The sequence below is a fragment of the Caretta caretta genome, chromosome 2 (assembly GCF_965140235.1).
Source record: "Caretta caretta isolate rCarCar2 chromosome 2, rCarCar1.hap1, whole genome shotgun sequence".
Taxonomy (NCBI): Eukaryota; Metazoa; Chordata; order Testudines; family Cheloniidae; genus Caretta; species Caretta caretta.
In genome coordinates, this window is record NC_134207.1 from 174,774,417 (window position 1) to 174,793,684 (window position 19,268).

At 40.9% G+C, this 19,268-nt stretch overlaps 1 protein-coding gene across 5 annotated transcripts in view; it reads left to right on the plus strand.

Moving 5' to 3' along the window:
- The window catches only part of TPK1 (thiamin pyrophosphokinase 1), a 480,210-nt gene that overhangs the window by 382,065 nt on the left and 78,877 nt on the right, over positions 1-19,268 (plus strand). The window lies entirely within an intron of this gene.

Sequence of the window (19,268 nt, forward strand, 5' to 3'; positions counted from 1 at the left end):
TTGGTAAAAGCTCCATAGCTCATAGTAACTCAGCATTTGTAGATCCTAATTGTAATTCAAGTCTGGACAATGTTGCGATAGGTCTTTCCCCTGAGATCATTGCTAGGAGATAGTCAGTTCTAAACTTGTCTTACCACCCCCAGCTTTCTATGGAATCAGATAGTCAGAGAATCTAGTGGGAATGTCGAACCCGAAAAAGTTCTTTTTCATGGGAAGAGCCTGCCATGTCTGTCAATGAGACTATTACCATAGTGACATTTGAACAGGGAAAGGAAAGGGTAGATTGAAGGTTTATTGCCCTTGATCAAAGAGAAAAGAGAATGTCCAGAATGTGCTAGTTTGACCTGCTTGAACTAAATATACCCTCACCAGATAAAAAGAAATATTGTTTGGCAATGGGCAAGAGTTATTCTAAGCATTTGCTAGAGTAACTACATATATAACAGTAGGGCATATTCCATGTTGGGCATTCTTGAATCACAGGAAAATGCAGAAGTATGGGGAATCCCCTAGCATAGGGCCATGCATGACTCATGACTGCAGACGTCCTGAAGTGAATGAGATACAGAACTTTCTATGACATAAGCACCACAAAAGGCTAATGTGGATCATTATTGTTAAAGAGAGCACTGTGTGCTTTCATTATTACACTATATAACCTCAAAATGTGGTGGTTTGAAAACGTAAGTCTGGAGTTTTAAAAGGCGACTAAGAGAGTTGGGAGTCCAAGTTCCATGGATTTGGGGCACCAAACTCGTGTCGGCTAGGATTTGAAAAAGGAGCCTAAACTCACAAAGTGGAGATGGAGTAGCTGTCTGCTTTTTTGTGTATGTAAATACTGAGCCACTTTTGCTTGTTTTTTTCATTGGGGCAGGACGGTGCAGAATAATTTTCAAAAGTATAAATAGTATAAGCAGCAGCATCTGACCAGAGAATTTGCTAAATGGACATCCAGGTAATTGGTGCATAATTGTCTTCTAGTAGGTGCTCTCACCTCTCCTCCATCTTATCACGTACCTTTTGTTTACAGTCTGGTTTTTGTTAATAGATGTTTTACTTCAGGGAAAAGTGGGAACAGGCAATTTGGAATATGTTAGGCTGGGACTGTGTACTAAAAATGTATACTAAAATGATACTAAAAATCTGTCACACACGTAATTGGGTTGATCCATTTAGACGTGTTCTGCATGGAGAAGTCTGAGTTTAAATCTTATTTTATTGGCCAAAGAGTTGTTTATTTTTTTATGGAGACATGGGTTACACATCACTCCATGGTTGGTTTGAGGGGAGTGGATTTGGAGGATTGTAATGGTATCAGACACAATTCATAGATGGCATTGGACTGGGAATCCAGTTGTCCTCAATGCTTATGATACCAACAATACTGTGATTAGCTGCTGAATTCTGGGAGGTACAGCATTCTGGGTAATGCTCATGTTGCATATCAGTTGCACCAACTGACTTGGTTGGTCTCATTATTAACGTTTTAATCACAGAATCTGAATAGTTCTATTATTTATACCTCAATCTCTTCATCATTAAAGTATAGAACCCAAGACATGCTGGGATTCTCTAGGTATTCCAAAAGCAACTTGAGACTCTAAAGCCTGAAACTGATCCTGTGCCCAAGTAAGTGGCTGAACCTAACCCTTAATAACTCAAATTCTGAATATGATTATTATTCAGATGATGGTAAAACAAAAAGCAGTGAAACAAAGTAAAAACAAATACCCCAAATCCAGAATGCATGTTAATTTCCATGGCAACAAGCTTTCTTTCTCATGACAAGCCCTAGATTAAAATTGCTGGGAAAATGCCTTAGCTCTGGTACTAGCTATCACTAATGATCCTCCTGACTTCTGTTCTGCCTGTGATTTTACGCTTAAATTGAAAATGGCGGCTTACCCACAAAGGATAATATAAAGAAGCAAAGGGAAGGGCACACATCACTATGAAGTATGACTTAAGTGTCGTCATTTTTGCTGATGGCTTGGGTATGGCAGACCTTTTCCTGTTCGTTTGTGCATGGAAGTCTGAGACACACCCCTCCCTGGTAAATCTTAATGAACAGAATGCTTATAAATATTAGAAATTCAATATTTTTCATGCTAAACGTGACAAAAAGTAAAAGGCTTTTCCTCATTTTGTCATCAGTTAATAGAAAAAGACCTGAAAGGCTTGTTTGAAAAACTTGATTTCTGGACCTTCACATTCTTTTAAGTGTCTCAACTATAAATTAATCTGGAATCTGTGCTGTAATAGCTGGACAAATCAACTGATGATTTAGGTGTTAATAGGGCCTTGGATCATTATTAGGGCATGCAGGCATTATTGCAATACAAATAGCATTTTTCCAGCATTTTTAATTTCTTTTGTTATTTCTTCTCTAACTTTCTAGCACTACAATATATTTAAGTGTTTGTTCACTTATCAACCTTACTTATGAGTTTAACACAGTTTTCTTTCTGGGAACATATAAATTCCAATGTGATGAAAATGTATAAAAAGCTCTCAAATGCTAGTCAAATGTGATCTACGTTCAATTCACAAATACTGTGAGACTTCGTAGGTTCTGGATAGGAATAGAAAGGGCTTAAATACCTATGCCAGAGACTGTGCTGAGGGATGCTACCAAACCTCTCACATCTATGATGCAAAAAGAAAAGGAGTACTTGTGGCACCTTAGAGACTAACCAATTTATTTGAGCATGAGCTTTCGTGAGCTACAGCTCACTTCATCAGATGCATACCGTGGAAACTGTAGCAGACTTTATATATACACAGAGAATATGACACAATACCTCCTCCCACCCCACTGTCCTGCTGGTAATAGCTTATCTAAAGTGATCATCAGGTGGGCCATTTCCAGCACAAATCCAGGTTTTCTCACCCTCCACCCCCCACACACAAATTCACTCTCCTGCTGGTGCTAGCCCATCCATCTGAATTTGTGTGGGGGGGTGGAGGGTGAGAAAACCTGGATTTGTGCTGGAAATGGCCCACCTGATGATCACTTTAGATAAGCTATTACCAGCAGGACAGTGGGGTGGGAGGAGGTATTGTGTCATATTCTCTGTGTATATATAAAGTCTGCTACAGTTTCCACGGTATGCATCTGATGAAGTGAGCTGTAGCTCACGAAAGCTCATGCTCAAATAAATTGGTTAGTCTCTAAGGTGCCACAAGTACTCCTTTTCTTTTTGCGAATACAGACTAACACGGCTGTTACTCTGAAACCTCACATCTATGATGTAATAAATAAAACTGAAATCCATACGCTCTCCTTCCAATGGTCAAGCAAATACAGCTTACGTCTTGATTTCACATGCAATACTACAGAGCATGTGTGTGTGTATGTACACACGTGCATATTTTTGTATCAATGCTTCCTTACAAACTGTCATTTACTAATATTGGATACAAATGGGAGATTCATTTGTTTTAGTTTCCACCTTATGAGCAAAGAAATTTGGAGAAGTTGGAAAATTGCTTAGGGGAACAACTCCTAGCTGTGTTTACTATTGTAAAGCACACATTCTGGATCACACTAATAACATATTCCTTACCTGGTCTCAAAGGAATATAAATCTTTTCTCCATTAAAATCTGATTTACAACAGAGAATTTAGAGAATACTAGCTCTGATTTGACTTATCTGGCTGCTTGCTGATAACAGCTTCATAGCATTTAGAAAGAAAAGAAATTCTCAAGTGCTAGTGTTATCCGGTATATATCCTCTGAAGTCCCTTCATGGAGGTTAACTGAGAATGAAGAAAGAAGCTGCAGTGCTGCAATTGATAAGGGAACCTGGCTGGAGGATAGTGGCATACTAAGAATTTTCTTTAATAAGGAATGATCTCATTAGCAAATAGTAAGTTATGACTCAATGCATATTTCCTTTCATGTGCTGTAGCTTATGATACCTGTATTATTAACCTCTGCAAGTGAATGAGCACAGTGTGTATACGTTTTTTCCATGTAATTTTTGTGCAAACTGGCTTTTGTAGGGTGGGAATTATGCCTCTGTTAACTACTTCTATGCAACAGAGAGTCCCTACTGTTTGACTACAAGGAGGCAATAATAATAATAATAAAATAATAATAATAATAATAATAGAAAGCTCTTACTTCTGTTGTAGTCAATAGTTTTGCTAATATCAACCAAAACTTTTTTAAATGTTGCCATTGATAGTAAAAATCAAACTTTTGCTGTATTACTTATTATTTTTATGTTCCTTGTTTGTTTCTAAACTGCTTAATTGTTGTGCTCATGAAATTGAAGAATCCCCCCCCCCCCCCCCCAAAAAAAAAAGAAAAAGAAAAAGGGATGCTGCCATTACTGTTAGGGCTGCAAATTTATTTTAAAGGCACTGCACTGTTTTAAATGTTTAGGGCCAAGTGTTGCAGAGGAAACATGGAACTTGGAACTCCAAAGAGAAGAAGAAACTGATTTTCAGGCTTGTTGTTTTAAGTGTATTTTAGATGGCATTTGAGCGCCTGATTTGGAATCTTAAACCAATTGAGTTTCTTTTATTTTATGGGTTTATTGTTCAGGAAAAGTTCTGAATTAACAGCAGTGGAGACTGTGAAGAGCTGTTTGTCCACCAAATTGGATACAGTATGGTCCACAGCAATCCAAGCTTCCCCCATGCTGCCATGCCAATGGGCCTTCTTTCAATTAGGGAGGGCAAATAATCAACACACTCCTTTAATCCTTGGTGCCTCTTCTCAGAGTGTTAAATGATTGGTCCTGGTTCTGATGATAGCTTTTATGATACTGAGACTTGTCCACTAGGAATTGGATAGAGACAACTAAATTAAACTCATCTCTACAGGCTGCCAAACAGCTGTCAGAGGGCAGCAACTTCCAATGTGGGCTGGATTTTAACCAGTGACCAGCGGTTAAAGGCTTCGCAACCAGCAGTTTGAAGCATCCAATCCCCTTCTGTTCCATTAGTAAATAAATATCTTTCTAGTTCGGTAACTGGGAAGCATTTTCAGAGCTCCTGTGGGCAGTACCTTGCTTCCTTCCAGTTTCCTTATTTTTAAAATTCTGTTTAGCACTGGGCATCAGAATCAGTGCTGTTTCTGCAGTTACTTTGGGCAGCGTTAGCCTGTTCCCAGCAAATTAGCTGTTCAGCTGTAAGCATTTTGTTGTCTGCCTTCAAGGAGGCTGATGAGTTATTATAAGACAAGGCCTGCTGAAATATACTTTCAGTAAGGCTGATGTCCTGGTGGGGGCAGGCTGATGTCAAAGCTGAGCAACAATTAACAAAGCAATGACGGGGCACTGCCTAATGAATAAAATATTTTAAAACTAGGAAGTGTTCCTCACTAAAGCAGTGCTCAGCTCAGTGTATGGTAGCTGCAAGTTTTAAAACCTAAAAGTAAGGTTTACAATTGTGACTGAGCTGCAAAATTTGGATCCCAAGTGTGTGATGGAGGCATTGGATCTGGGTTTTTGGTCCTTCCTGGTAAAAGCAGAGTCTATGCGTAAACCTCAAGTCTGGATCTCCTCCCCAAATCCAGACATCCACTGAAATCTGGGGGAAGGTTCCAGCTCTTTTCCAACAGAGAAATTTCCCCCCTTATATGTTTTGGGTAGCTGTAAGTAAAACCAGACTGAATTAGCCTGGCAGATGTTTGAATCCTGCTGTGTTCCACTGTTAAGTAAGTACAGTGGTGCATTCCTTCAGACATTTGGTGTAGGAGAGATTTCAGGAGAATGAAATCTCTTTCTTCCCCTTGCATCTCCTCTATGTCCTTTCAATCCCTGTCTTTTTCTAGAGAGAAGTGTGATCTAGGAGTCTGAGCTTAAGACATGGAGCAAAGACCAGTTTAGCTCCAGTCCCAGCACTGGTACTTTGACTCATTTATATAGATCAATGACTTAATTTAACATACTAAAATCACTTAAAAATCAACAGAAATAGGCCAAGTAGGAAGTGTAAAAAATTTAGCAGGCTTTTTGTTGTGTGGCAGGGGAAGGGATGTTGGAAGAGAAAAAGGGTCAGATTCTGCTTTCATTACACCATTTTAAATCCAGAGTGAACTCCACTGACTTCAACAGTTACTCTGAATTTATAACAGTATAATGGAAGTGGAATTTTTCAGAGAGAGACTCTTGAGTTTATACTAATGTCATTCTCATCAGTCAACCTGACCACATGAATATTAGGAAATCAACGTATTTAGACAACTGTGGAGGCAGAGCTGAAATATAATCATGTTCTTGAATGGAAGTCAATGAAAAATTGGCCAGTGTGCAAATGCTCATTTGTCATATCCCTTGCAAATATACTTTAATTGTTTGCATATTTAAATGCCCAGAGTCAACCATAACAAATGTGAGATGTCATGTTGCTGAGAGATTTCCAAAAACAAAAAAGATCTGAGGCATGTGGTGAGTTATTGCTGGTTCCTAGTGTTCTCTGCAGAATCACAAAAGGGCAAGGACTGAAAGAAGGACAAATCAATCATGTCTGATTCAAGTTCCTGTAACTTAAAAGTGGGCTGTGCTAGCTCATGAGCTAAGGTAAAGAAATATATACAGTAGTTTATCCTATTGTATTTGTTTTTAAACTGCCTGTGCATAGAGATAGATATTAGACCGTACACTTAAAAATTGATTTGTTTCCAATTAGCATATTTGCAAATGTATGTTTTAATTCTGTATACTGCAGAAATCAGTGTAATTCATTGTTCTCTTCATCCCAGTGCTGCTGAGAAACATTACCTTCTCTCTGCCCTTGTCCTCACCTAAGTTGCCATAATAAAGGTGCCAAGTGGTGCTGGTTATGTTGGTTTATTCTTCTTTTGCCCTTTCCTTTTTTCACTCCCAACCTTCACTTTCCATTTTGTGTCTTGGTGTAGCTATTCCCCACGTTCTGTCATTTGTTAGAATTTCCAGCCACCAGTGTAGTGGGATAAATATGTGTTTTGTCAAGCAGTAAAAGAAACTCCAGAGTTCTGGAACTTCAGTGTGGGATTAAACAGTTCGCCTCAAAAGGATTCCTAATAGAGCTGAGCAAATAATTGATTTTTCAGTGTGGTGGCTGAAACCGAAGGAGGGGAATTTCAAACCAAAACTGATCTTTTTCCCCTTGCTAAAATGAAATACCAAAAAACTTTCCTTCAGGTCAAATGAAATGACAATTCAAAATGAACCGTTCCGACTTTTTCAAAATACAAAAAAAAAATCTAATTTTTTTATTTGGCCCAAAACTATTTGCTAAATTGAACACAAATTTGTGACTAATTTTGGTTGCCCCAGATTACATTTTTCAGTGAAATTTTACCTAGATCTAGTGCCTATGGATCTCTGGTCTCTTCTGGTTTATGCCATCAGCCCATAATTGTTTCTATAGAAGATTAAAGGCTTTTTCCCTCATCACCATGCGATGGTACAGTGGTGTTGGTGGTGATGTTCTGTTAAACACCATGCATGCTTTTGGCTTTGTACTATGCACAGAAAAAGATATGGTCCGTGCTCATACGTGATTCAGTGTGACACTTAATTGTAGCCTGTAAAAATCTTGACTAAAATGGGTATGATTTGGAATTATCTGTTTTCTGCCTAGATTCCGGCTATAGAGCATTGTGGCAAATCCATTTTTTTCCCAAACAATGGGCTTGTCTAATGTGCTGCTCTCTAATTGCCCAGGTAGGCTCCGTTAGTACGCTTTAAAAGGTAGCTATTTCATGTTAACATAGTCCTGTTAGTGGCTGGTCCAGTTTGTGGCTGGTCCAAACAGAGGATGACAGTCTTCTCCTGTTGTCAGTTATTCCTTTAGTACTGTGCTGTGGATCTGAAGGTTCCAACCCTGCTGCTGACACGTGTAGAGGTCATTATGACTCCACATGATGGAATTCGGCTGGGGACATACACATAAAAGCTTCATTCACTACATAACTCAGATTCATCCCCAGAGCAGATCCATCCTATGCACTGAGTGAATCAGGAGTCCTGTGAAAAAAATAGTATGAGATCATCTAATTAAAGACTGTGTTATAATGCATACACACAAAGGAGCAATATTAAAGTTGCAGAGATAACTTTGGAGTTCTTGTTTTTGCAACCTTAATGCTCTTTTAAGGTGTTTTCCATTTAGTGGGGGGGAGGGTCTACACATACACATAATGTGTGAGTGTGTGTGTGTGTGTGTATATATCTGCATATAATGACCAAACTTAATATTTTGTTTGGAAAGAGATTTAATTTACTTATTATAAGGAAATACTGATAAAAACAGTAAAAATTTTCAAACCAGTCAAAACATCCTCGTCTATAACAATTGTAGACTGATGACATAAATGACATACAGCAAATAGATAGCAAATGCATATTCCTCTCTATATCCTGCACATACAGTATAGAAAAAATATATATATACACACAGTATATAATAAATTGCTGGTACAAGCCAGAACATAGCAGTTATAATCTAATGATCAATTAAAAATGTCTTATAATTGCACCACCAGGTCCCCCCAATGTGGCACATTACTTTATTATAATTTACACCCTGGTCTCCAGCACCACTGAAGCTCTTCTGATTGGCTTACTGTTTAATGGCTGTGTTTGTAAGACAGTTTTCTAATCAGCTATCTGAGTACTTATCAAAAATAAGGCTCTTAATTTTGAAGCAAATCAGTTGGAGGTGCTACATCAGTGATGGTGGTTTGGGTTTTGGGGTTTTTTAAAGAAAAATGTCAATCATGTTCATTTTATAAAATGATGTATTACAGAAAAATGTTATAAACTCATTAATTGTAGAAAACTGATTTTTTCTCAGAAATCTGTATTGTGCACTTATTAGCACTGTGGTATTGTCAAATCAAAAACTTATGTGTTCTGGAATGGCAATCATAATTTACATGAGCTCTTCCTAATTTTGCTTTGGATTGTCAGAGCGAAGTATGAAACCATGACTAGGGTTGTGTGAACAAGTGTTCTTCAAACACTTTGTTCATAGCTTGTTCATATCCCAACTCTCTAGTTTGTTGACCTATAGCTCAACTTAAGATCCTATCAATACAGCTGCCGTTCAGGTGCATCAAGTAAACTCTCTTATGACAATTTGGTTGACAATGTACTCTGGTACATATGGAGATGTTTCTAATCAATTATATTTTGTCTCAAATAGTCAAAAGTATAGGGTATAGTATCAATCTGCAAATTTGTAAGTAAGAGAACATAACACTTCTGAGTTAAAGAATTACCCAAAATAAATTTGAAATTGCTTTTTCCAACACCCATATGTTGTGCCTTCAGGCCAAACTGATTATTTTCATATTTGCTAATAAAATTGTTCACTGAGGTTGAAACTTTTTATGCCACTAATACAAATACCGTACATAGTAAAAACCACTCCTAGTAGAGGGAATGGAAAAGAAGTTTTTTAACATAATGTTATATGCTGGAGTCTATGAAATATTAATCTGCAGACAAACTAGCCAAAACAAAAATGCATTTTTGTAATGGTAGTTAAAATGAAATATCAAGTTTTCATAATAGAACCATATAAAATACCAAAAATCTGGAGCAAGTCTTTTAAATAGAGCTTTCTTCCTTCTTAAGAATTGATTTAAACAACTGCTGGAAAAAGCTACCTACAGTGCACAGGAAGAAGTTTTTTGGTTCTGCCAAAGTTAAGAAGTGTGCTACATATTCTTTGGTGCCACCTACTCATACCTTATCTGTTAACTGTTTTCATATAAAATAGTAATAATACCTAGGTCTTATGTGGCACTTTTCATCTGTAGATCTCAAAGCACTTTACAATGGAGGTTAGTATCATTATCCCCATTTTACCCATGGGGAAACTGAGGCACAGATGGGCCATGACTTGCCTGAGGTCACCCAGCTTAGCAGGCCAGTGGAAGAGCTATTGAGCTATACAGAGTACTTCTGAAACAGTTTGGACTTCTTTTCCTCCATGGTTCTAAGACTTTCCTCCTCAGCTCTGTAAGTCAAAGTCCCAGTCCTGTATCTCTTACTCACGCAAAATTGACACTGACTTCAATGAGTGTTCGATCTGAGTAAGGAGTGCAGGATGTGGTTTAGTGGCTTCAGTATTACTTCAGCTCCCCAGCTAAATTCACCTTGAAAAATTGTATCCCGTTGCAAAAATCAGCTTTTCCTTTGCTCCTGTCTCTCTCAGTCTTCGACTTCCATGGCTCTGATTCCTGGCTGCGCCAATCAGTCTTGTTTTCACACCACTTCTTTCTGGCTCTTGTTGTTAAATGTGTGATGCACAGCCATTTGATTCTCAAAAGGACGGATGTGAGCCATTGTTCAGTACATATTTCACATTTGCTATAATTGGAAATAATCTTTTTTTAAAAAATATCTAAAATTTGAAGTTAGGAATCGGTCTACACAGTACCTCCTACAGGTTCACTAGGGCAGTACTGCATGTAAGTGACCTACCAAGGGGAATCCGGTAATTTAAATTATAAATTGGAGATCCCTTCCAGGGTTATGCTTAAAGGTTAATATTGTGGAATGATCCCTTGGATGTAAGTAAGCGTGTTTTTCATGCTATGTTAGATACTGTGTTTAGTTAATGCTTCACAGTATCTGTAGGGTAGGCGGGGAAAGGATCATTGTTTAACATACAGTGCCATCTACAGAATAGGCCAGGCAGTCCGAAAGTACTTTATATTCTCTGGATTTTTTTGTCACAGTACAGATTACACCTGTGGTCACAATATGTCATGAATGTGCACAGTCAGAAAATGGATCATAATCGTAACTATGGCAGATAAATGCTAAATTAGAATATAAGTAGTGCACAGAAATATATTGAGGAAACTCCTTTTATACTGCAGTGAAACAGAAAGAAAGTCCACTCATTGTTTTAATGCACTATGGTACCTGGTTACAGGGTGAAATTTTCCCCTTTGTAAAGGCAGACCCATGCTAAGCTGAGTTGCTCTAGTGTTTTAAGTGTAGACGTACCCTAAATCTTCACCTATGTGTGTTCCCCTTTGGCTCAAACAGTTTGCTAATATTCAGGGCCTTGCCAGGTTGTGTCCCAGGCTGTAGAACCCTGTGAGGTGGGAGGGGTCCCAGAGCTCAGGCCCAGTCCTGAAAGTCTACACAGCAATGAAACAGCCCCCGAGCCCAAGCCCCGCGAGCTTGAGTTGGGTGGCACAGGCCAGCCGTGGGTATTTCTTTGCTGTGTAGACATACCCTTATTCTCCCTGACCTTGCTCAGGCCTGCCAAGCCTTGGCCATGGCTTCCATTGTTTCCTGCTGTGATTCTGTAAAAGGGGCTTAATTGCTCCTCTTATTTAGCCCTGAATGAAGAGTACTTAGGACACTCATTGGCTTTAATGAGGTCTGTTGTATAAAGATCAAAGACCCAGTTGATGTCAGTCGTTAACACCTTCCAGTGTAAGACATGGATCTAGTTATCCAAATACCTTGCACGGGGTACAAAGGAATTAGCAGGTGTAAGTCATGCCTGTTTGGTGTGGTGCTCTGTCCCTCTCTAGTGGCACCTAGGCCATCTAGAGATTGATGAATCAGTTACAGCCTTGGCTAAGAGCCATGTGGTGGTTAGCTCATGCAGTAGAGGCTCATGCATTTAGCTCCAAAGGTCCCTGGTTCAGTCCCACCCACCAACAACCAGGGTCTGTCAGCATTATACAGGCACTTATCTAGGCTGGTGTAGCAACCTACAATTGCAATGCAGCCTTGTAGGCCTCTCTGTTGATTGGGGAGTTGGATTTTGGTTCCTACAAATCCCCATGAAGTTGTTCACAAAAATCCTGGGGCAGAAGGCTGAATTACACCCATAGTCCACTTATTCTGGAAAAATACATAGATTAGTAACCACTTAACTTTCAAGGTTTCACTGTTTCTTGGTATAGCAAAAATCCTATTGCAAGCTAGCAAAGAGAGTCATGGTTGTTAGAAAAGTAGGACTCCGCCCTTTCCAGTGATAATGTCAGGAATCAGGGCCTGTAGCACAGCCAGTCTCTGAGCAATCTAACAAGCGCAGTAGGTTGCTTCATTGGTTGGATGAGTCAGCAGACCAGATCTTAAGCCCAGCAGCAGCCATAGTTCAGCAGCTGCTTAAAGCATTCACCCATAGCTATGATAGCTTCTGTGCTTTCTTGTTGCCAGCTTTGCTCCTACCTTGTCTTGCTCCAGGTAGCCCAGTGCTGACTCCTGGCTCTGAGTCCCGACTTCTGATTTCAGCTCTGACACTGGGCTCCATTTCCTGACTACCGGCTCTTGCTATAACCACAAGGCCTGACTCCTGCTCTTAATATGGGCGTGACTGCCCCCATGTCCCAGTCATGGACAGATAAAATGCTTCTATTTCTAGCCTTCCAGGATTGCAAGGCAGCAGACTTAAGCTGTCACTAGTCCAAGAGTCAGTATTACACATCAGGTCAGTGTAGTTGGGAAAGGAGGATGGGAAGCATGCTACATTTGAGGGAAAGTGAGAAATATTTTCATGGTGGGTTGTTTTGTTTTTTTAAATGATGCCTGTTAGACGTAGCACAGAGGTTTGAAATAGTAGTTGTAGTACCCGCAGATATGGATCAGGGGGCTTAGTGCCTGGGAGATGGTCGAAATTTCATGCTAAGTGCAGTTTATCACATGGATATCACTGCTTGTGAGAGAGTGGGGATATGTATCTGTAAATTAATGCTATTTTCTTTAACGTATATTAAACCTGAAAAGGGACAGAAATATGAGTTAGCAGAGCTCTACAGAATGTTAAAATAATTATGTTGCCGTTATGCTCAACATTTCCATCTTTAAATAAAGTGGTTTTGAACTTCTGAAGAATGGTAGTTATGGCAGACTGTGATTAGATAAATGGATGCAAATGGTAATTGTAACTGATGAGTGATTGATGATGGCTTTATATGTTTGCCATTATATAACCTTGTAACTAGTTTCCTCCACAGCAAGGATGGAACCTGTAAGCAACAAGCTGATGCACCGGCATCGACTTTCATTTTTCTGAGTGGCTTCTCCATTCCGGCTCTGCCCCGAAGCCCGGCTCCCACTCCGCCCCTTCCTCCAAGGCCCCACCCTCCCTCCACCTCTTCCTGCCCTCACTCTGCCCCCTCCCTGAGCGCACCCTGCCCTCGCTCTGCCTCTTCCCATCTCCTTTCCCCCAAGCGCATCCCGCTTGCTACCAAATGGGCTGATCAGCGGGAGCCACTGAACAGCTGATTGGCAGGTGACTAGTGGGTGCTGAGCACCCACTCTTTTTTTCCTGTGGGTGCTTGAACCCTGGAGTACCCAGAGAGTCAGCGCTTATGAGCTGATGTACCAATTTGAATTTAAACCACAATTTTTAAACAGCATATGGGGTATGCACAGGGATGTTGCATGATTGATTGATTAACTTTGCCATTGCTGTCAACATGCCTGGTACCAAGATAAGTCTCAGACAATGGACACAAGAGGAGCTGGGAAGTAGGTTCAGCAGAAGCAAACAATTACAAGTTTGACATAGCATGAGGAGACTTTAAGCCCAGCTGAACTTCAGTAAATTGTGTGTACTGGGGGAGCCAGCCCATCCATTATTCAAGGGGGAAAGAAAGAGGGGAACCCAACCATCTCTTATCACTCTTCAGTGATCTCTCATATTTTATATTTCTTTCCTTACTTTCCAATGTTTTGTGTTGCTTTCTTGGAGTATATTACTTACTTCAGACAGTAAGAGTGGTGCGACCTGTAAGAAATTTAAAATGCAACACTTAGGGCCGTACGAGAGCATGCAGTAGAGTTCCCATATACGAGGCACTTGAGCGCTACCAAGTGTGTTTTGATAATTGGAAGCTGATGGAACAAGATGAGCAAGCAGTTCCTTAGAAAAGGAGGCTTGGATGATGGATGTTCATGTAATCAGGGTTATACTATAATTTCATTTGATTTGCCACTTGCCAATTACTTGACAATCACTACAACAATATTTTGGTAACTAGATTAATTGAAAGAGATTGTATTACAGCAGATTGGATTCAACATTGGCATTGTATGATAAATAACTCGGTTATTAATTACAAGGTAACTTTTCTTTGTACAAAAACTATTCACTGGAAACTTTAATAAACAGACTATTACCAAAGACAACCATAGAATTGTTACAGCTCTATACATATTTGCTCTATATGCTCTGTTTCTTGACATCAGTTTATCTACAGTGCTGAAATCTAACTTACTTTCACTGTGTCATTGCAGTACTGAAAATAAACTTGCTGTGCATATCTTATGTGCCTGTTCTTGTGTCTGTATAAGAGAAGTGAATTAGGTTATATTTTGTTGACCTTTAAGATGCAAGTGAAATGGTAGCCCTGTTTGCTTACACTTCAAAGTACTGCCAGTCTATAGTCTGCATTAACCTTTGTGAGCACCCTTGAAGCGGTTGTTACATTTTTCTGAGTGGGTTCTCTATTCCAGCTCTGCCCCGAAGCCTGGCTCCCACTCCGCCCCTTCCTCCAAGGCCCCACCCTCGCTCCACCTCTTCCTGCCCTCACTCTGCCCCCTCCCTGAGCGCACCTTGTCCTCGCTCTGCCTCTTCCCATCCCCTTTTCCCCAAACGCATCCCGCTTGCCGCCAAATGGACTGATGCAGAGTGAATAGAAAAGGGATAAATTGGACGTATTATGCAAAATAACTCATCTAAATACATTCTTCTTAGAAACTAGGAAAAAGGTATTTTGTATGTATTTAAGAGTTAGATGGCCTGTGATTTGCTTAGCCAAATAAAACTTCAAAACAGATGGTTTCTAAATTTGGGGAAAATAACCATTTCAGTATTTTCTCTCTGTGCCATCTGCTGTTATGTTTTAGTATGGGAATTATTTGAAAATTAAATGGGGAAAATAAAATTGGGAACTGTTCATTGAAAGAATATAGGTTGTATTACGTGCTAGGGTTTCACTGCACATTTAACCTAAGATTTGTTTATGCTCTGATTTAGTGTTCCATGCTTACAACGTGCATAAACACTAGCAAATCAGTTAGTCGGAATCACCAGTGTATTTAGCTCCCAGCTGCATTCACTAATAAAAGGAAGAATGACAAGTTTCCTCCTTACTGCGTCTCTGCAGAGGAGGAAGTGGAGATGCATAAAGAAATGATTTATTGCACTTAAATAGCACCTGCCATCTAATGATCTATAACCACTTTACAAATGTTAATATATTTGTTAACCTGACAACATGTGTGTGGTAGGGTTTAGGATACAATCCAGACCAGTAAGGTTGCCACTTGCCCTGCAGCCTTGGGTGCTATTACAGTGCTTTGCTGCTGTAGCTCCCAGTGTGGGACACTTACAGCCACTGTTCCCTCTAAGCTGTGCGTGTGTGCGCACACACACAGATTCTAAACGCCACGCACACGGTGAAACACCATGTGCACAAAAATTTGCGCAGAAGCATAACAATTTGCACAGAAGAAATTTTTTGTGCACACGGCCTGTCAAAACTTGCACAGAAGAAATTTTTTGTGCGCACGGCCTGTCAAAAATTAGAGGGAGCATTGCTTACAGCCATTCTGAAAGCATGCAGGTTACTCCCCGAGTGTCAGCATGCTATGCAGCCAGCCCTGGTTTAGCTATTCTGACCCCAGCAACCTAGCTACAGCCCCACTCTGACTTCCACCAACTTTGGTTACAACCAACAAAGTGACCGTGACCCCAACACACTCCCAGTCCTGAATTTTGGGAAAACCATGTGCTCTGCAGTGACCAGCCCTCTCCTGGACAGTTCAGAGAAATAATAAATTTTGTACTTCTGCTGACATAAAAGCACATCACAGCTTATTTATTTAACTGGGGTAAATATATCCTTCCCCTTAAATAAAGCACCGGGTTGGTTTATAGTAAAAAACCAAATTTATTAACAAAAACATAGGTTAAGGGATGCCAAGCAAAAGGAATAAGGTTAGAAAATGTTACGAGAAACTAAAGGTGAAAATGTGCATCTAAAAGTGTAAAACTTAACATAGCAAAATACCCTTTGTTCAAAATGGGCTTTTTTTCTCCCCCCTCATCGACATTCACCTCTCACAGACTTCAGCCTCCTTTGGTTGAATGACCCATCTTTCTCAGTTTGCAAGAGTGCTCTTCCCTTGTCGGTCTAGTGATGGATGCCAAAGATGGCTTCTGTCTTTTGCTTATAGGTCAATGACCTTGCTTCAAGAGACAGGATGACTTCATGCTGTTCTTCCCTTCCTGTGGGCTTCCGAACCCCCTGTATGATTTCTATGTAAATGAGCTTTCATTTTTGTTTTGGTCACACCTTGCTTAATTTCTTTGGAGACAGGTAGATAGCTGTGATGTTCCCTCCTGGCTGAGAGAGACCTTTCTCTCCCTTTGTTTGGGTCACAGACTGTAAAGCATAATATTAAAGAGTATTCCTCATTCCTTATGTAGTGTTAATACATACAGTTCACAATGATATTAATCAGTGGTGAAGCAGAGGCTTTTATAAAAGACCCAGCTCAATAGCAGTTAATACAGTAATATTGTATACGATCAGTTGATTGAATTGCTTATCACTTGAGGTTCAGCACCCCACAGTCCCGTCCCCCCCCCATGTTTATAGACCAGTAAACCTTTTAAATATATTCTTTGAAAAGTAAAACCTATACTAAGCTTCTCTCTCATACTGGGTGTAGACACCCTGCTGTCATCTCCCATGCTTGTTGGCTTGATAGCTTTGTTTACCTCATATGTAAAAATGGACCTGCATTGTCTCTGCCTGACAACATAGTGGATCAGAGAATCAAATACACATTTCTTTATCTAAGGTACAGGAGATTGTGCTTATACATTGCTTGCCAAAGACGTTTTAAGAGTATAGTTCTAGTGCATATTCATAACTTTTTGTACATTCTTATGCATACACAGTGCAAGAATATTCATGATCAGTGAGTTATTAGTTTTCCAAAGATATCTTACATGCCACCTTTTAGATACAGATTACAAGTGTGTTAGGTGTAGTGAGTATGTCAGGCGTGACAAGAGCTGCTGACAGAGTAGTGAACCACAAATGTGCTCTGTGTCACAATTCCCATTCTACAGAATAAGAAATTGAGGCACAGGGGGCTTAGCTTGCTAAAAGTCACATGGGAAGTTTGTGGACAAACTAGGAATCTTTTTTTTTTTTGTGGAAAGAAAGAAAATAGAACAAGGAAATTGATTGTTTCCCAGCTTATTATTTTGAAAATGTCTGCGTTTTTATTACCACTATCGCTTTATTTATAATAGATGGTCAAATTCTGCTCTGATACACTTATGATTCCCCATTACACTTAGATGTGACATAGATGTAACCATGAGTAGAAATTTAACTCGAAGTCTCATAAAATTAGTCCCAGGGTCAACATCCTGTTGACATTTAATTGCCAGCATAACTGCTATTTTTAGTAAAGTTAACTAGGATATGAGGTAGCTGCCTTGGAAAGTGAATATCTGTAATATTGCCAACTCACGATTTATTTTTTTTAAAGCAACAGGATTTCAGAGGGTGCATCTTGCACTCTTCCCTCCATGCTCCCTGCTCTCACAAGGCGGGAGGAGGGAACAAAGAGCCCAGTAGCTTAGTGCAGCTCTGCTCCCTCTTCTACCCCTTCGCCCCTCATGAGAGAGACACACAGGAGAGCGTATCTGCTCCTGCCTACTGCAGCACCCCTTCTGGCAGGGCCGTCCTTAGGCATACGCAGAATACGCAGCTGAGTAGGGCACCACAAAATTTGGGGCACCAAATTGCTCCAAATTTCGTGGTGCCCTATGCAGCTCCGTGCTTCATATGTGGCAGCACCAGTGGCCAGCCCACTCCCCCAGCTGGCCCCCCTGTGCATTCCTAGAGGGGTGTGGGGCCTGGGTAGGGTGACCAAATGTCCCGATTTTTCTTATATAGGCACCTATTGCCCCCCACCCCGTCCTGATTTTTTACACTTGCTATCTGGTCACCATAGGCCTGGGACAACTCCGTCCGCCCCTGCCCCCACTTTCCACCCTTTCTCCCAAGCCCCCTCCCCCAGCGACAGATGCGGCCTAGAGGATTAGCGGGGGCAGCGGCCTGGCGATGGCAGCAGGGGTCAGGCCTACCCCCGCACTCACCGGCAGTGGTGGGAAGCAGAGCAACCCAGCCCACTCCACTCCCCTTCCCGCTGCCAGTGAGTGTGGGGGGACCCCTTTCCCCAAGCCCCCTCCCCCTCACGACACAGCTGTGGGGGGAGCGGAGTGGGCTGGGCCCAGGTTGTTCCGCTTTCTGCTGCTGGCGCCAGGCCCCCCGCTAATCGTCTGGGCCACTCTGGGCCTGTGGGGCCCCCCAAAGAGGCCCCCACAGCTCCTCTCACTATGACCCCGCAGACCTTGAGTGCAGTCCAGACACTCTACCGGGGGGAGCGAGCAGGTGCTCAGGCTATGTAGGGCACCATAATTGGTAGGGACGGCCCTGCTTCCTGGGACAGGACAGTTGGGGGAGGAGGGGTGTAGAGCCCCTGGAGTTGCCCCTCCCAGCCTAAGAAGGGGAAGGGAGACCTTGCAGCAGCCCTCTCAGGCCTGGGAGTGGGAGTAAAGAACCACAAGAGGAGTGGGGGAGTGAGCTGAACTGATCTTACCCAATAAATTTTGGGGGAGTGGGGAGTACTTATTTTCATACACAATGGGGGTGGGATGCGGGTGTTTAAAAAATCAAAATACAGATCAAAATGACACAATATACTTTTTTTTCCCAGCTTGTGACTTTTGATCTCTTGTGGCTGACAGTAACGGATCCTCAGTGTTTCCATGCGGGGTGTGAATGTACAGAGTCAGACATAAGACATCTAGAAAATCTTAACATCTCTGGACTCTTCTCCTGCCAATGAAGGATTGTATTCTACAAAATATTGTCTGGGGCACATTCTTAGCTGGTGTAAATGGTCATAATCCATTGAGAGTTCACACCACCTTGAGGGTCTGTGCCCTTGTTTTTGGTCAGCCTGGATTTAAATGTTCCAATCAGACATTTGCATCTGTGCTTAGGAGACTATTCCAGAGCCTAACCTAATAGGAAGAATTGCCTGATTATTCTATCTAAATTTACCCATTTTTAAATTGGGCCAGTATGATCACTGATTCCCTTCCACAGATTGAGGGCTACTTAGGAACTGATGTATATGGGGGAATAAACAAACATAAGGGAGTCTAAAATAATGGACCCTAAGAGAGGTATTACAATAAGTTAAGTCAGGTTAGACTCATCTCTGAATGTAGCCCCTCTGATGTATTGTCTCTT